This window comes from Lolium perenne, chromosome 3 (genome assembly GCF_019359855.2).
Source record: "Lolium perenne isolate Kyuss_39 chromosome 3, Kyuss_2.0, whole genome shotgun sequence".
NCBI lineage: Eukaryota > Viridiplantae > Streptophyta > Magnoliopsida > Poales > Poaceae > Lolium > Lolium perenne.
In genome coordinates this window covers 12,615,016-12,634,264 of record NC_067246.2, presented here as the reverse complement: position 1 = coordinate 12,634,264, position 19,249 = coordinate 12,615,016, and the positions used below count along the sequence as shown (strand labels likewise).

Below are 19,249 nucleotides of genomic sequence, written 5' to 3'. Positions count from 1 at the left end.
AGGCACGCTAGGAAGGAAATCAATGATATGTAGGGACGGGATTTCTTTCACTCAAGCACACTACACAGTTCTACAAAGTTCCACCTTGGTGGCCCCGTATATCAGTGAACACAAGAATATTGTATGCTCCCAACATCCGGCAGTCTGAAGACCGGATTACACATAAACATATGCGTACATTCGGCGGTTGGCTCCGAGCACATCTCATTAATAACAACGATATTGGAGATCAGTTGTACTTGTTGGCCGGGTCACCATCTTCGACTGTACTGACTTTCCAGGGGTACGAGATAAATGGAAATATCTTCTACACGTTCGCCCAAGATAAAAAGAGCACCAACCAAAACAGTGGTGTCCGCATTGATGCAACAAACACTAGCAGTGGGGAAAAGGACACATATTATGGTTACATAGAGGAGATATGGGAACTTGACTATGGACCTTCTTTTAAGGTCCCTTTATTTCGGTGCAAATGGTTCAAGCTGGATGGAAAAGGGGTAAAGTTAGACCAGCTGTACGGAATGACAACAGTGGATCTCAACAATCTTGGTTACAGAGACGAACCATTCGTCCTAGCCAATGATGTGGCTCAGGTTTTCTATGTGAAGGACATGTCCTCCGCATCAAGAAAAGAAAACATAAGGAAACGAGCTCATCCGATGAGCCAAAGCGTCACATAGTTCTTTCAGGTAAAAGAACCATCGTGGGAGTCGAGGACAAGACAGACATGTCAGAAGATTATAATAAGTTTGCTGAAATTCCGCCGTTCATAGTGAACATTGACCCAACCATCGCGTTAAATGCTGAAGATGCTCCATGGTTACGGTCGAAGCGATCATAATGTATTATTATCATGTACTGTGAAGCATTTGTGGCGAATCTATCAGTAACATTGGTCGTGAAGGATTTTTTGTGATGTGTGCAATTATCCAAGTTTATTATTTTTCCTTGCTAGTATGACACATAATATGATGGCACGCGAAGGTTTCGCGTTGTTTGGATCATTTTTGAATTTTTTATGCTCGTTTCAAACTATATTCAAAACGGCGGGCATGAAGATCCTTCGCTCGGGGCGGAGTTTCACTAAACTTTCACTGGATCTCTGATGAAATAGCATGTTGTGAACCCAATAAATATTTTTACAAAAAATCTTGAGCATTATATCATGTGCATGTAGTTCAAATCTGGCCGGCCTCCTACCGATTCGGCAGGAATTTGTTTTTTTCACGAGGGGTGGACGGAAAGGTTCCAGATACACATGGTTGGGAAATTATCCATCTTAGGTGGTCTACTATTTTTGAAAAATGTGTTGGTACCAATGTGAAACTTTAATTTTGTGGTTCCTTCACAAAACACCCCCTTTTCGGCACCTCGAAAATGGAAAATGGATTTTTCGTGCGATGAAAAGGAAAACTTCCTCCTGCAACATTGTAAGACATCCCAAGATACACATGTGTGCAACATTGAAATAGCATGTTGTGAGTGGAGATGGGTTGGCTTTTTGTACCATATTTATAGAGTCGTTCACGGGCTTGCAGGGAAATTTTTCTGAGGCGCAACTTCCGAAGATGTCGTAGGGCGTGTGCACCAACGACATCTTCGAGAAGTTGCGCCACGGGAGATTTCCCAACCCTTTCCCCAATACTGTTAGAGGAGATGTAGTCCTTCATGGGCTTGCAGGGAAATTTTTCCGAGGCGCAACTTCCGAAGATGCCGTAGGGCGTGTGCACCAACGACATCTTCGAGAAGCTGCGCCACGGGAGATTTTCCAACCCTTTCCCCAATACTGTTAGAGGAGATGTTGTTGGGTGTATACTAGCAGCTTCCGAGCGGGACTCTCCCCGGAGGGGCTATATATAGCAATGTGCCTCCAGATAATCCCCCCCAGATGAGGCCACCCCAGATAAGGCAAACACCAGATAAGCCTCCCCCAGATTTAGCCCCCCCATCTTTAGCACCGGTTCCAGCCAGGAACCGGGATAAAAGGGGTATATAAACTAATCCACCATCTTTAGCACCGGTTCCAGCCAGGAACCGGAATAAAAGGGGTATATAAACTAATCCACCATCTTTAGCACCGGTTCAAGCCAGAACCGGGATAAAAGGGGTATCACCACCTTAAGAAACGGATCCAGCCACGAACCGGAATAAAAGGGGTATATAAACTAATCCACCATCTTTAGCACCTGGTCAAGCAAGGAACCGGGATACAAGTGGTATCACCATCTTTAGCACCGGTTCAAGCCAGGAACCGGGATAAAAGGGGTATCACCATCTTTACCACCGGTTCAAGCCAGGAACCGGGATAAAAGGGGTATATAAACTAACGACAACGACTTTATTAAAATTTAACAAGATACGTTAACTAAACTTAAACTAAAACAGCGACAACACGGCTTTATTGAAATTTAACATTAACTAAATTTAAACTAAAATAACAACTTCTACTAGTTCTTCCGCGCATCCGCTGCTGCCCTCCTGGCTGCCTCCTCCTGCCGCAGCTCCTCCTCACGACGACGCTTATGCATCTCCTCACTATCCAGATCCGCCACACGCGGCCGCTTATGCAGCTCCTGGAGACTCTGCCTCTCAAATGCTTCTATGGTAGCCGCTAGCGCCGCCTCCTCCCACTCCTCTATCTCTGCGAGCTGCGGGTCCACCTCATCCGCTGCTGCCCTCCTGGCTGCCGCCTCCTGCCGTAGCTGCTGCTGCAGCTCCTCCCACTCCTCTATCTCTGCGAGCTGCAGGTCCACCTCCACCGGCGGCGGGTGCGGCTTTGGGGGCATTGTGCAATGGGCTAGGGTTCGGTGATGAGTGAAATGGGAGACACGGGGGCGTACTATTTATAGAGGGCGTTTAGGCGGGAAATCTCCGCGCTGCGCGTCGTGGCGGGAAAATATCCCGCGCGGCGTCGTGGTGGGAAATATCCCGCGCGGCGTCGTGGTGGGAAAATGTCCCGCGTGGCGTCGTGGCGGGAACATATCCCGCGCGGCGTCGTGGCGGGAACTCGATCCCGCGCGAAACAGATAAAAAAGGCGGGAAGAAAGCAAAAAATTTCCCACGAACCGGTGCAAAAGGGTCTCCCCTTAAAACTTCCCGCGCGCCCCTCTTCCTCCTCAGATCGACCGCGCGCGAGGAGAAAAATACACGCCGGCAGGCTGCCAAAATTCTCCACGCGCCGCCGCCGTCCGCCGCCGCCGCCTCCTCCCGCGCGCCGCCCGTCCTCACCGCCGCCGCCGTCCGCCGCCGCCTCCTCCCGCGCCCTCTCGCCCGCGCGCGCCGCCCGCCTCCTCCTCCTCTCGTCCGCGCGCTGCCGCCACCGCCCGGCCACCTCCGCCCGCGCCGCCCGGCCGGCCCCCTCCGCCCGCGCCGCCCGCCCCTCCGCTTCACGCGCCGCCCTTGGCCCGGCCGCTCGAGCCAGAGGTGAGGCGCCGCCCGCCGCCCCTGCCTCCACATATTTAGTTTTAGTTAGTTTATATTTAGTTAGGCAATTTTAGTTAGAAATTTGTATTTGGAAATTTTAGTTAGAAATTTGTATTTGGAAATTTTAGTTAGGAAATTTGAATATGTAGGTTTTAGTTAGGAAATTTTAGTTAGAAAATTAGTTAGATTTTAAATAGTATGTGTTAGAAAAAATTTACTTTGATTAGTATGTGTTAGATGGAATATGTAAGTACTTTATTTAGATGTGTTAGAAAAAATTTAGATGGAATATGTAAGTACTTTGATTAGTATGTGTTAGATGGAATATGTAAGTACTTTATTTAGATGTGTTAGAAAAAATTTAGATGGAATATGTAAGTACTTTATTAGTATGTGTTAGAAAATATTTAATTACTTTGATTCATATTCATAAGTACTTTATTCAAATTCAATATTATATTTGTTAGTTTGCATACGATGCCGCGCCCTCCGCGTCCTGGAGCTAGGACAATTTTAGAGGAGATGCAGCAGATGGGGGGAGTTCGAGACTGGGCTCCGCCGGGGTGGCACTGGGAGGTGTTATCTTCCGGGACGCGCACCTTGGTGCGGAATCCGGGTCCCGTCGTCGACCCGGATATTCTCTCGGTGGAGGTCGCACAGGCCACGGTCGTTTCAGGTGGGAGCGGCGCCGCCGGAGGTGGTAGCTCAGCGTATTAGAGAGGAGGACGAGCATGTTCGCCGTTACCTGTATGCGTTAGAGACCAGGTATATGGGCAGATGGTCTGTTTTGCAGGGATCTCACATTAGCTATGATCCTGTTATTGTACCGTGGCTTTGGGTGTTCAGCCGGCGCGGCTCAGGACCCGGTCGGCGCCGTTGAGAGGTTCTAGTGTGATGTATTAGGGACCGATCGAGCTATATGTGTAACTCAGATCTTTGATTATGTATTGAGCATTATCCTTAATTAGTACCTATATATATGTGTAACTCTAATATTTGATCATGTATTGAGCATTATTCTTAATTACTGCTTCGTTGTGTTTATAGCATTAGAATAACTTGTAAGTCTTTGCAGAAACTATGGAACGAGACCTAGAAAAAGAATACCTCGTCGAGGAGATTATCCGTGATGATGACGATATCACCTCTCTTTACCTAAACCAATCTGGCGAGGGAGACGAGCGAACCCGTGGAGACGGCTCCGGTGAGGGAGATGAGCAAGACCACCGTGGAGATCGCTCCGGTGAGGGAGAAGGTGACGACTCCGAGGGAGAAGCTCACGCCGCCGAGGTGTATATATATTAATTAACCAAGCCTCCAGATTTGTGCATATACATATATTAACGTTGTTTCTTCTTTTAGACCTCCCGATCAACAAACTCTACTGGCAGAACTAAACGAGGCGCGGCCAGAAAGATGGAAGACCATGAAAGGTGCACCATCACGGAAATCGCTGTAGATGGCGAACCGATTTCTCCCAAGGCTCACGCAAAAAAGTTTGTAAGTCAATGCGGAGTTATTGTTAGGGACACCATCCCGATCACCACTCAAGAATGGAAGAAACCTGCAAAGGGGGACGAAGGAGTTACTTATGTCGACACGAGATCCAAAAATCTGATGTTTAGGAAGCTCCTGGTAAATTTCATCTTACCGGAGCCAACTGACTCTGATAGTGAGAATGACAGGCCAGACCCTGAGGATCCCGAGCTGAATAGCGTACAGCGAAGAGTCAAGAAGTGGGCTCTTAAGAAGATGGCAGTACAGTTCAACGACTACAAGAAGAAATTGGACAACTTCTTTGTCAAGAAAAATAAGACTCCGGATTTCAATGGCCCCTATGAGAAGATAAAAGACCACTGGGAGGCATTTGTGAAGTACAAGACATCGGAGAGGGCAAAGAAAAGGTCAGCCACCAACACTCAAAATGCTGCTAATAAGATGTACTTCCATACCATGGGGCGAGGAGGCTACAAGGCTGGCAGGCCTAAGTGGGAGAAATGGGAGAACGACCTAATTGAAAAGGGGATCCAGCCAGAGGTACTGAAATGGAACCAGCGGTCAAGGGATTGGTTTTACGCGCATGGGGGCACGTTGGACGCACAAGGGCACTGTATATATACACCAAGACATCAGGAAAACCCACTTCCCATCGAAGCCTTTAGAAATGTTGCAAAGGAAGTTGAAGATGGGAAGTTCCGTCCCGAAAGAGAGAAGGACCAGCTCACACGCGCCCTTGGGAATCCTGAACACCCAGGACGAACACGAACCATACCAGGTGGCAAGCCGTGGTGTATTGGGTTTCCTGCAGAAACGAAGAAATATCCCGATAGAAGCCGTCAGAGGAAAAAGGATGTGGTTCAAGAACGCGTTGCTAAGCTAGAGGAGCAAGTGAGGATGATAATGTCAGGCTCAGTCACCCAACCTCAAGCTAATCCGCAGATAGAAGAAGTTGCATTCGATGCTACCGGCCAGGGATCTCAGCGGAAAAGCAGCGTGGCTTCCACGGAGCTGCCGGGTAATGATGCAGATGTGGATCCACATATGGCTCCTCCCTCCCCTGTGGATCCGCATATGGCTCCTCCCTCCCCTGTGGATCCGCAGATGGCTCCTCGCTACCCTGTGGATTATATCACAGAGTCGACACCTTGTGAGCTACATTTCAAAACGATGGGCTACTTAACGCTCAAGGCGGCGATCGGCTATGTCTTACCGCCAGTACCTGATCAAAGATACCACTTCAAACCGGTTCCACATGGCTACGCTGTTGCCGGGGTGGATCAAGTTATGGATGGGTATGGGCCGCTGAGGCTTGACCACCCTGCCGGTGAAGGGGATTTGCTAGAGCTGGGAGAAGCCAAGAACACTACAGTTCTATGGCGAAAGGAATTCATTGTGATTCCGGGTTGGAAGGCGCCAACAAGGTCTCCACCGAGCCAGCATTCTCCACCGATGCAGCCGTCCCCAGTGCGTCAGCCTTCTCCGCCGGCGCGTGAGCCTTCTCCGCCGCCGCGTGAGCCTTCTCCGCCACCGCGTGAGCCTTCTCCGCCGCCGCAGGCCTCCACTCAGTCTAAGAGCAAAAAGCGGACCGCTACGACAATGAGTCGTAACCGATCACCGAAACGCAAACAAGAGCCCCTCCGAAGAGTGCCTAAGGTTCCTCCCAAGAGACCTTATGACTATACAGTTGAGGAAAATGCCAAGATCGCAAAGGAACAACACATGAAATCCATGTTTGGCAAGAAAAAGCCCCAGCCTGAGCCCGAGCCAGCTATATCCAAGGAAAAGAAGTTGAAACTGCTGAAGAACCTTCATCAACCTGAGCCAAGTCTTTCATCGAACTATGACAGGTCTACTCGCAAGTCAAATGTGGTAGCAAAAGAGCGGTGGCAAAAAAGTAAGGAAGAAGGGAAACAAGTTCCCCAGCTTGGAACCCAGAAAAACTCGTGCCCCCCGCTCAATGTGTATCCCGATATCATAGACTGCCTTGATCCGACGCTGGTAGCACTATACAAAGACGAGGCAGATGCGAACAATATGAGTATTCCTGAGTACTTAAGCCGCCTCGAATTCATTCAGACGGATGATGTCCAAATAGCATACCAGTACAAGTACGGGCAATCTCTGGTCAGAGCTGAGGAGTTGCCTAATCTATCGACACAACTGCGAAGACTGCATAATTGGTACTTGGATGCATGTAAGGACGGTCAGAACTGGATCATGGTGGCAATCAAAAATGAGCACTACGGGCGAACTGACGTGATGAACATCGAATTTTGTGAATTATTTCAGTTATTCAATCAAGACGCCCTCGACAAATCTCCGCTCAGTGCCTACTGTCTGTAAGTATTATTTATGTAATTAAGTCTCTACCGCGGCTCGTCCATTGCATGCATATAACTATACTCTCACTATATTATGCAGAATGAAGATCCGTGAATGCCGCAAGGGGCAAATCTATGATCTTGGGTTCATTGACCCATATACCGTGAATGGGTATACTGTCGACAACTCTCCCAAGGACACGGAGAATAACTTGGTATATGCCTTAAGGAAAAACTCATACAAAAGGGCAATACTATTTCCTTACAACTTCGCGTGAGTGTTACTGTCTTCACACATTAAATCTTTTTCGCTTACTCCATGTGTTAAGTGTAATTGATGAGTTATGCATATATATATGTGTCCGCAGGTTTCACTATATCCTGCTAGTCATTGAACCCGACACCGGAGTAGTAGAAGTCATGGACTCGAAGAGTAAACCCCTTGAGGCGTGGGGGGACATGGCTGATATCCTCCAGAAGGCTTGGACACGGTTCGCGAACAAGTCTCCGGGTTTACGGAATAAAGAGCTTCGAATAAAACCTGTACGGGTAAGTACTACTAGCTAGGTCGCGCATCTCTTTGATTCTAGTTTCAATACCATTATTATCATCCTTGATTATTATTTTGATTGAACTTTGTTCTCGTAAAGTGCTTGAGGCAAGAGGACGGGAATAATTTATGCGGGTTCTACGTTTGCGAGTTCATTCGCCAGAATACCCACCATATGACCAAAATTTTGGAACAACTTGATGTACGTAAACAACATTCATAACTTTATTTTATCACCTTGTGTTTCATTCACATACACATATATATATACTGACCACCGTACCTTCTTGAAATTATTAGATCCAACGGTTGCGGGACGGTCTTCTAGCAACCGAGCGTGTACGGGCAATTCAAGAAGAACTGGCGGGATTCTTACTTGAGCAAGTTATAGCTCCAGACGGAGAACACTATGTGCCCGACATCCAACATTGAATAGAAATTATTTTGAAAGTTGATGTAGACATATATATATGCATGAACGTGTGTCACTTCGATCGATATATGTAATATAATGGTTTCCTATATATATGTGTCTGCATTATATTATAACGTGTTTCGAATGGAGGCAGAGTCTGCCGCGGCAGCGTTTTAGTGTAAATTTCCTGCCGCGGCAGAGTCTGCCGCGGCAGCGTTTTAGTGCAATTCCCTGCCGCGGCAGAGTCTGCCGCGGCAGGGAAGGGCACCAAAACCCTGCCGTGGCACAACCCTTTTGCACCGGTTCGTATTACGAACCGGTGCAAAAGGTCCTCTGCCGGGCGCTCCACAGAGGGCCACGTGGCCCTTTTGCACCGGTTCGTATTACGAACCGGTGCAAAAGGTCCTCCGCCGGGCGCTCCACAGAGGGCCACGTGGTGCCCCCTTTAGCACCGGTTCGTAACTGAACCGGTGCAAAAGGGGGGGGGGCCTTTTGCATCGGATTGTTTGCACCGGTTCACAATCCGGTGCATATGGCCCTAATGAACCAGTGCAAAAGAGCAGTTTTCTACTAGTGGACCAGTACGGTTATCGTGCCATGTCAGTGGTAGACTAGCAGAGGAGGACTCCAGGACGGTTGCGAGGCGCAGAGCGGTGAAGACGGGGAAGTGCCGATGCACTCCGCGGTTGTTGGAGTAGATGCGAGGGTGGAGTCCTTGGCGATGCCGGGAGGTGGCGTTGCCATGGTGGAGGCTTTATCGGGAGGTGGCGTTGCCGGGGTGTAGGCGTTGCCAGGCGGTGGCGGTGGCAGTGATGGTGATGTTGGCGACGAAGTTGTACTGGACGATGACGAAGATGCAGGCGATGAAACCAGCGTCGACCAAGGGTGGCCATGTAGGTTACGTGAGGAGGCGCGGCGGTGGTACACGAAGTTGGCGATGAAGAGCCGACGGCTTGGCGAAGACCATGCGCGGACAGTGGCGACCCACGCCGTGGTAGCGGCGCGGTGGTGGCCTTGGGCGTCGGTGCGCGGGGACGGCGAGGTAGACTGCGTGTAGCAACACTACGGTCCGAGGGGACGGCGTAGCTGCAGTACGCGAGTCGGTGCAGTGGATTGAGGCTACCGGCGACGTACGCGTCAGGAAGGCGCGTTGGATGCCGAAGGCGTGGACCAGGGCGGCGGCGCGTGGCAGCCTATTGCTCGATCAGTGATAGGCGCGTGCTCGAGGATCTGCTTGGCGGAGACGCGCGCACGGTCGGTTGATCAGACCGACGGCAGCGCGGTACGCGCCATGGCGTGTACGACGCGCAGATCGAAGGCGATGGCGATGTTGTCGATGATGTCCCGGGCGATGACCACGAAGACGGACCGGCGCTGGAGACGCGCGGATAAGAAAAACCTGCTGCGATGCACGTAGGGGCGCCCCGTGCGCGGCGCGTGCGGCTGTGCCGTGCGGGTGATGAAGATGGCCGGTGCAGGTCGATGCCGTTGTCGGAGTGGAGGCGCGTGATGACAACTGCGATGGGCGACTCAATCCGATCTACGATCGGTAAAACCAAAAAAGAAAACGTCGGTCGAGCGACCGGCGGACAAAAAAGGAAATCGATCTACAGATCGGAAAAAAAGGACGCGAGGGCAGCCGATCAACCGATCGGCGGACGAACCCTCATACGGGTTGCGCGGCCCCTGGAGTAGGTCATGGAGATCGACCTCCAGGGGGCAGCGTGGCGCGGAAGCTATGCGGCGGCTAGGTTAGAAACTTGTGGCTGATACCATGAAGAATGATAGAGAGGGAGAGTGATTGGCGTAATGTGTGTTGGAGATATGCCCAAGAGGCAATAATAAAAGTGGTTATTATATATCTTTGTGTTTATGATAAATGTTTGCATACCATGCTATAGTTGTATTAACCGAAACATTGATACATGTGTGTTATGTAAACAACAAGGAGTCCCTAGTAAACCTCTTGTATAACTAGCTTGTTGATTAATAGATGATCATGGTTTCGTGATCATGAACATTGGATGTTATTAATAACAAGGTTATGTCATTAGATGAATGATATAATGGACACACACCCAAATAAGCGTAGCATATGATCACGTCATTTAGTTTAACTTGCTATAAGCTTTCGATACATAGTTACTTAATCCTTCGACCATGAGATCATGTAAATCACTTACGCCGGAAGGATACTTTGATTACATCAAACGCCACTGCGTAAATGGGTGGTTATAAAGGTGGGATTAAGTATTCGGAAAGTGTGAGTTGAAGCATATGGATCAATAGTGGGATTTGTCCATCCTGATGACGGATAGATATACTCTGGGCCCTCTCGGTGGAATGTTATCTGATTAGCTTGCAAGCATGTGACTGGTTCACAAGAGATGACATACCACAGTACGAGTAAAGAGTACTTGTCGGTGACGAGGATGAAACTAGGTATGGAGATACCGATGATCAAACCTCGGACAAGTAAAATATCGCGTGACAAAGGGAATCGGTATCGTATGTAGATGGTTCAATCGATCACTAAAGTTATCGTTGAATATGTGGGAGCCATTATGGATCTCCAGATCCCGCTATTGGTTATTGGTCGGAGAAGAGTCTCGACCATGTCTGCATAGTTCACGAACCGTAGGGTGACACACTTAAGGTTTGATGTTGTTTAAGTAGATATGGAATATGGAATGGAGTTCGAATGTTTGTTCGGAGTCTCGGATGGGATCCAGGACATCACGAGGAGGTCTGGAGAATAAGATTCATATATAGGAAGTCATTTTCTAGGTTTGAAAATGATCCGGTGTTTTTTCTGGAAGGTTCTAGAAGGTTCTAGAAGAGTCCGGAAGAAATCACCATAGAAGGAAGGGACTCCACCCACCTTGGCCGACCAGCCAAAGGGAGGAGGAGTCCCAGGTGGACTCCACCTAAAGGTGGCCGGCCACCCCACCAAGGAAAGGGGGAGTCCCACCCTGAGTAGGATTCGTCCATATGGAAGGTTTAGGAGTTGGACTCTTATTCGTTTTCTGGGCAACCCTTGGTGCTGTTCCACCTATATATACATGAGGAGAGGGAGGGGGCCGGCCACAACCTTGGCTGCACCACCCAAGCCCCTTGAGGCCGGCGCCCCATAGAGCCCCCTCTCCCCAAACCCTAGCCGCCCCCCTCCTCATACATCTCCCGCAACGCTTAGGCGAAGCCCTGCCGGAGTTCTCCACCACCACCGCCACCACACCGTCGTGCTGCCGGGATTCCGAGGAGGATCTACTACTTCTGCTGCCCGCTGGAACGGGGCGGAGGACGTCGTCATCAACACCGAACGTGTGACCGAGTACGGAGGTGCTGCCCGACTGTGGCACCGTCAAGATCTTCTACGCGCTTTTGAAAGCGGCAAGTGATCGACTACACCAACAACGAGATCTAATCTCGTAGGCTTTGGAATCTTCGAGGGTTAGTCTCATGATCTTCTCGTTGCTACCATCTTCTTGATTGGATCTTGGGTAGTTATTCGTTCTTGCGGTAGGAAATTTTTTGTTTTCTATGCTACGAATCCCATCAGTGGTATCAGAGCCGTGTCTATGCATAGATTGGTTGCATGAGTAGAACACAATGGTTTTGTGGGCGTTGATGTTTTTTGTTGTCTTTAGTTCATGTACTTTGCATCTTGCGGGATGGTGGGATGAAGCGGCACGGTCTAACTTTACATGACCGCGTTCATGAGATTTGCTCCACGCTTAACATGCAACTTGTATTGCATAAGTGGCTTTGCGGGTGTCTGTCTCTCCCACTATAGTGAAGATTCAATCTACTCTTTCTATTGACAACACTAATATCACCGTTGTGGTTCATGTTCGTAGGTAGATTGGATCTTACTCGAAAACCCTAAACCACGTAAAATATGCAAACCAAATTAGAGGCGTCTAACTTGTTTTTGCAGGGTTTGGTGATGTGATATGGACATGATATGATGATGAATATGTATGAGATGATCATTATTGTATTGTGGCAACCGGCAGGAGCCTTATGGTTGTCTTTATATTTCATGTTGAGGTATTATTTCAAAGTAGTTGTAATAGTTGCTACATGGGAGAACAACCATGAAGACGGCGCCATTGACCTTGACGCTATGCCGACGATGATGGAGATCATGCCCGTTGATGATGGAGATCATGTCCGTGCTTTGGAGATGAAGATCAAAGGCGCAAAGACAAAAGGGCCATATCATATCACATATGAATTACATGTGATGTTAATCCTTTTATGCATCTTGTATTGCTTAGATCGCGACGGTAGCATTATAAGATGATCCCTCTCACTAAAAATCAAGATAATAAAGTGTTCATCCTTAGTATGCACCGTTGCTAAGACTTGTCGTTTCGAAGGATCACGTGATGATCGGGTGTGATAGATTCTACATGTGCATACAACGGGTGCAAGCCAGTTTTGCACACGCGGATACTAAGGTTGCCTTGACGAGCCTAGCATGTACAGACATGGTCTCGGAACACGGGATACCGAAAGGTAGAGCATGAGTCATATGAATGACATGATGAACACTTTGAGTGTTCGCCTTTGAAGCTACATCTTTTCTCGTGATGATCGGAATTGGTGTAGTGGATTTGGTTCGTGTGATCACTAAGACAATGCGAGGGATGTTGTTTTGAGTGGGAGTTCACCTAGTTAATTTAAGAATTAAAATTTGAACTCAATTTATCATAAACTTAGTCTAAACTCTTTGCAAATATGTTGTAGATCATGGCGTCCCCCTCCATCAATTTTAACCAGTTCCTAGAGAAAGAAAAGCTTAAAAGCAATGGTAGCAACTTCACCGACTGGTTCCGTCATGTGAGGATTTTTCTCACTGGTGGAAATCTGCAATTTGTGCTCGAAGCACCGCTAGGTCCCCCACCACCACCTGCAGTATCCGAGGAAGAAAAGAATGTTTACGAGACTCGGGTAACTCGGTACTCTCAAGTTCAGTGTGCCATCCTGTGCAGCCTAGAGGCGGAGCTCCAAAAGCGTTTTGAGCACCACGACCCTTATGAGCTGGTCCATGAGCTAAAAGCTATCTTTGAAACTCATGCGGCCGTGGAAAGCTATGAGGCCTCGAAACACTTCTTTGGCTGCATGATGGAAGAGGGTAGCTCCGTTAGTGAGCACGTGCTCGCTATGTTCGGGCATGCGAAGAAGCTCAGTGACTTGGGGATAGTGATTCCTAACAAGCTGGGTATTCATCGTGTACTCCAATCACTGCCACCTAGTTGCAAGAACTTTGTGATGAACTACAACATGCAGAACATGAACAAAGAGTTACCTGAACTCTTCTCCATGCTGAAATCTGCTGAGGTGGAGATACAGAAAGAGCACCAAGTGTTGATGGTCAACAAGACCACCAGTTTCAAGAAGCAGGGCAAGCCTAAGAAGGGCAACTTCAAGAAGGGCGGCAAGAAAGTTGCTGCGCCTCCTGAGAAGCCTAAGGCTGGCCCTAAACCTGATACTGTGTGCTATTACTGCAAGGAGAAGGGGCACTGGAAGTGTAATTGCCCCAAGTACTTGGCTGATCTGAAGAGCGGCCTTGTCAAGAAGAAAGGTATATCTGATATACATGTTATTGATGTCTATCTTACTGGTAATCGTAGTAGTGCCTGGGTATTTGATACTGGTTCGGTTGCTCACATTTGTAACTCGAAATAGGAACTGCGGAATAAACGAAGCCTGGCAAGAGACGAGGTGACGATGCGCGTTGGAAATGGATCCAAAGTCGATGTGATCGTTGTCGGCACGCTCCCTCTACATCTACCTTCGGGATTAGTTTTAAACCTTAATAATTGTTATTTAGTGCCTGCGTTGAGCATGAACATTATATCTGGATCTTGTTTAATGCAAGACGGTTATTCATTTAAGTCAGAGAATAATGGTTGTTCTATTTATATGAATAATATCTTTTATGGTCATGCGCTTGAGACGAATGGTTTATTCTTATTAAGTCTCGATAGTAGTGATACACATGTTCATAACATTGATGCTAAACGAATTAAATTGAATGATAATTCTACTTATATGTGGCACTCGCTGCCTTGGTCATATTGGAGTGAAGCGCATGAAGAAACTCCATTCCGATGGACTTCTTGAGTCACTTGACTTTGAGTCACTTGATAAGTGCGAAGCATGTCTAATGGGAAAAATGACTAGGACTCCATTCTCTGGTACAATGGAGCGAGCTACAGACTTGTTGGAAATCATACATACAGATGTATGCGGACCAATGAGTGTAGCATCGCGCGGTGGTTATCGTTATGTTCTAACCTTCACGGATGATCTGAGTAGATATGGGTATATTTACTTTATGAAACATAAGTCCGAAACTTTCGAGAAGTTTAAGGAATTCCAAAGTGAAGTAGAAAATCAACGTAACAAGAAGATTAAGTTTCTGCGTTCTGATCGCGGAGGCGAATATCTGAGTTATGAGTTTGGCATGCATTTAAAGAAATGCGGAATACTTTCACAGTTGACACCGCTGGGAACACCACAGCGCAATGGTGTGTCCGAACGTCGTAATCGAACTCTCTTGGATATGGTTCGATCTATGATGTCTCTTACTGATTTGCCGTTATCGTTTTGGGGTTATGCATTAGAGACAGTCGCATTCACTTTAAATAGGGCACCATCTAAATCCGTTGAAACGACACCGTATGAATTATGGTTTAAGAAGAAACCTAAGCTGTCGTTCCTTAAAGTTTGGGGTTGCGAAGCTTATGTAAAAAAGTTACAACCTGACAAGCTAGAACCCAAAGCGGAGAAATGCGTCTTCATAGGATACCCTAAAGAAACAATTGGGTACACTTTCTATCACAGATCCGAAAGCAAAATCTTTGTTGCCAAGAACGGATCCTTTCTTGAGAAAGAGTTTCTCACTAAAGAAGTGACTGGAAGGAAAGTAGAACTCGACGAGGTTATTGAACCTTCTCTCATAGATCAGAGTAGCGCAGTACCGGAAGATGTTCCTGTACAGCCTGCACCGATTAGAGAGGAAGCAAATGATAATGATCATGAAACTTCGAACGACGAAGCTACTGAACCTCGCAGATCGACAAGGGAGCGTACCACTCCAGATTGGTATGATCCTTGTCTAAATGTCATGATTGTGGACAACAATGATGAAGACCCTGCGACGTATGAAGAAGCAATGATGAGCCCAGATTCCAACAAATGGCAACAAGCCATGAAATCCGAAATGGGATCCATGTATGATAACCAAGTATGGACTTTGGTAGACTTACCTGATAGCCGCAAGGCTGTCAAGAATAAATGGATCTTCAAGAGAAAAACAGATGCTGATGGTAATATTACTGTCTATAAAGCTCGACTTGTCGCAAAGGGTTTCCGACAAATTCAAGGAGTTGACTACGATGAGACCTTCTCACCTGTAGCGAAGCTAAAGTCTGTGAGGACTTTGTTAGCAATAGCTGCATTTTTCGATTATGAGATTTGGCAGATGGATGTCAAAACGGCGTTCCATAATGGTGACATTGAGGAAGAGTTGTATATGGTACAACCCAAAGGTTTTGTCGATCCTAAAAATGCTGACAAGGTATGCAAACTTCAGTGTTCCATTTATGGACTAAAGCAAGCATCCCGGAGTTGGAACCGATGCTTTGATAAGGTGATCAAAGACTTCAGGTTTATACAGACTCATGGAGAGGCCTGTATTTACAAGAAAGTGAGTGGGAGCTCTGTAGCGTTCCTGATATTATATGTAGATGACATATTATTGATTGGGAATGATATAGAACTACTAAGCAGTGTTAAAGGTTATTTGAATAAATGTTTTTCAATGAAAGACCTTGGTGAAGCAGCGTACATTTTAGGCATCAAGATTTATAGAGATAGATCAAGACGCCTAATAGGGCTTTCACAGAGTACATACCTAGACAAGATTCTAAAGATGTTTAGAATGGATGAAAGCAAGAAAGGGTTCTTGCCTATGTTGCTGTGTAAGGTCTTGAGTAAAACTCAAGGTCCGGCTACGGCAGAAGAAAGAGAGAGGATGAACAAGATCCCCTATGCCTCGGCAGTAGGCTCTATCATGTATGCCATGTTGTGTACTAGACCGGATATCGCACATGATGTTAGTTTGACCAGCAGATATCAAAGTGATCCAGGAATGGAACACTGGACAGCGGTCAAGAATATCCTGAAGTACTTGAAAATGACTAAGGATATGTTTCTTTGTTATGGCGGTGACCAAGAGCTCGTTGTAACCAGTTACACCGATGCAAGTTGGAACACTGATCCTGATGACTCTAAGTCTCAGTCTGGGTACGTGTTTATATTGAATGGTGCTGCAGTAAGCTAGATGAGTTCCAAGCAGTGCACGGTGGCGAAGTCTTCAACTGAATCTGAATACATAGCGGCTTCGGAGGCTTCATCGGAAGCAGTATGGATGAAGAGGTTCATTGTTGAGCCTGGTGTGGTTCCTAGTGCATTGGACCCATTAGTCATCTATTGTGACAACATGGGTGCCATCGCCAATGCACAAGAACCAAGGTCACACAAGAAGCTGAAGCATATCAAGCTGCGTTTTCATTCGATTCGCGATTACATCGAAGATGGTGAAGTAAAGATTTGCAAAGTACACACATATCTGAATGTGGCAGATCCGTTGACTAAAGCTCTCCCTAGGGCAAAGCATGACCAACACCAGAGTGCCATGGGTGTTAGGTACATTACAATGTAATCTAGATTATTGACTCTAGTGCAAGTGGGAGACTGTTGGAGATATGCCCAAGAGGCAATAATAAAAGTGGTTATTAGATATCTTTGTGTTTATGATAAATGTTTGCATACCATGCTATAATTGTATTAACCGAAACATTGATGCATGTGTGTTATGTAAACAACAAGGAGTCCCTAGTAAGCCTCTTGTATAACTAGCTTGTTGATTAATAGATGATCATGGTTTCGTGATCATGAACATTGGATGTTATTAATAACAAGGTTATGTCATTAGATGAATGATATAATGGACACACACCCAAATAAGCGTAGCATATGATCACGTCATTTAGTTTAACTTGCTATAAGCTTTCGATACATAGTTACTTAATCCTTCGACCATGAGATCATGTAAATCACTTACGCCGAAAGGATACTTTGATTACATCAAACGCCACTGCGTAAATGGGTGGTTATAAAGGTGGGATTAAGTATTCGGAAAGTGTGAGTTGAAGCATATGGATCAATAGTGGGATTTTTCCATCCTGATGACGGATAGATATACTCTGGGCCCTCTCGGTGGAATGTTATCTGATTAGCTTGCAAGCATGTGACTGGTTCACAAGAGATGACATACCACAGTACGAGTAAAGAGTACTTGTCGGTGACGAGGATGAAACTAGGTATGGAGATACCGATGATCAAACCTCGGAGAAGTAAAATATCGCGTGACAAAGGGAATCGGTATCGTATGTAGATGGTTCAATCGATCACTAAAGTTATCGTTGAATATGTGGGAGCCATTATGGATCTCCAGATCCCGCTATTGGTTATTGGTCGGAGAAGAGTCTCGACCATGTCTGCATAGTTCACGAACCGTAGGGTGACACACTTAAGGTTTGATGTCGTTTAAGTAGATATGGAATATGGATTGGAGTTCGACACTGGTTAGTGAGTAGTAGCTGTAGTTGAGTGTGTTGGTGGAGTCCGAGGCCTGCGGTCTGTCGTAGGCCTTTCTTGTAAATCTTTTTCTGCCTTCTATAAAAGTATGGTACGCGGTCGCGTACTCTCGAAAAAAAAGAATATGGAATGGAGTTCGAATGTTTGTTCGGAGTCACGGATGGGATCCAGGACATCACGAGGAGGTCCGGAATGGTCCGGAGAATAAGATTCATATATAGGAAGTCATTTTCTAGGTTTGAAAATGATCCGGTGTTTTTTCTGGAAGGTTCTAGAAGGTTCTAGAAGAGTCCGGAAGAAATCACCATGGAAGGACTCCACCCACCTTGGCCGGCCAGCCAAAGGGAGGAGGAGTCCCAGGTGGACTCCACCTAAAGGTGGCCGGCCACCCCACCAAGGAAAGGGGGGAGTCCCACCCTGAGTAGGATTCGTCCATATGGAAGGTTTAGGAGTTGGACTCTTATTCGTTTTCTGGGCAACCCTTGGTGCTGTTCCACCTATATATACATGAGGAGAGGGAGGGGGCCGGCCACAACCTTGGCCGCACCACCCAAGCCCCTTGAGGCCGGCGCCCCATAGAGCCCCCTCTCCCCAAACCCTAGCCGCCCCCCTCCTCATACATCTCCCGCAACGCTTAGGCGAAGCCCTGTCGGAGTTCTCCACCACCACCGCCACCACGCCGTCGTGCTGCCGGGATTCCGAGGAGGATCCACTACTTCCGCTGCCTGCTGGAACGGGGAGGAGGACGTCGTCATCAACACCGAACGTGTGACCGAGTACGGAGGTGCTGCCCGACTGTGGCACCGTCAAGATCTTCTACGTGCTTTTGAAAGCGGCAAGTGATCGACACCAACAACGAGATCTAATCTCGTAGGCTTTGGAATCTTCGAGGGTTAGTCTCATGATCTTCTCGTTGCTACCATCTTCTTGATTGGATCTTGGCTTGTTATTCGTTCTTGCGGTAGGAAATTTTTTGTTTTCTATGCTACGAATCCCATCAATGTGCTGGATGTATTATCCTCCGTTAGAAACTTGTGGCTGATACCATGTATATATAGCAGTACAAGGGGTCATCTTGGAGTGTGAGACAAGACACGAGAGTCCTATCTCTATCCTAGACTATCCGTTTATAGTACATGGAATATATCTCTAACAACCAGTAGTCCTCTCTCGGGCCACATGGTACAACCACTACTAGAAAAAGGGCTAGCGGTGAGATCACTAGCAGTGGCGCACCACTAGAATGGTGCGGTAGTCATGATCCTATGCTTAATTTTATGTGGGAGCATCCACAATCCTGAATAGAGGATGCAACTATTCTGAATCTACCACTCGTAGAAGTCTTCACTCACCTTCTCACATCCC

The 19,249-nt window shown here is 47.2% G+C and overlaps 1 long non-coding RNA gene across 1 annotated transcript; it reads left to right on the top strand.

Annotated features, from left to right (window-relative positions):
• The first annotated feature begins 7,297 nt into the window (after positions 1-7,297).
• On the top strand, positions 7,298-8,327 carry LOC127321480 (uncharacterized). The gene is made up of 4 exons (XR_011753958.1): positions 7,298-7,518; positions 7,613-7,793; positions 7,895-7,996; positions 8,095-8,327. It is a non-coding gene; the product is annotated as an uncharacterized lncRNA (long non-coding RNA).
• Positions 8,328-19,249: the final 10,922 nt, after the last annotated feature.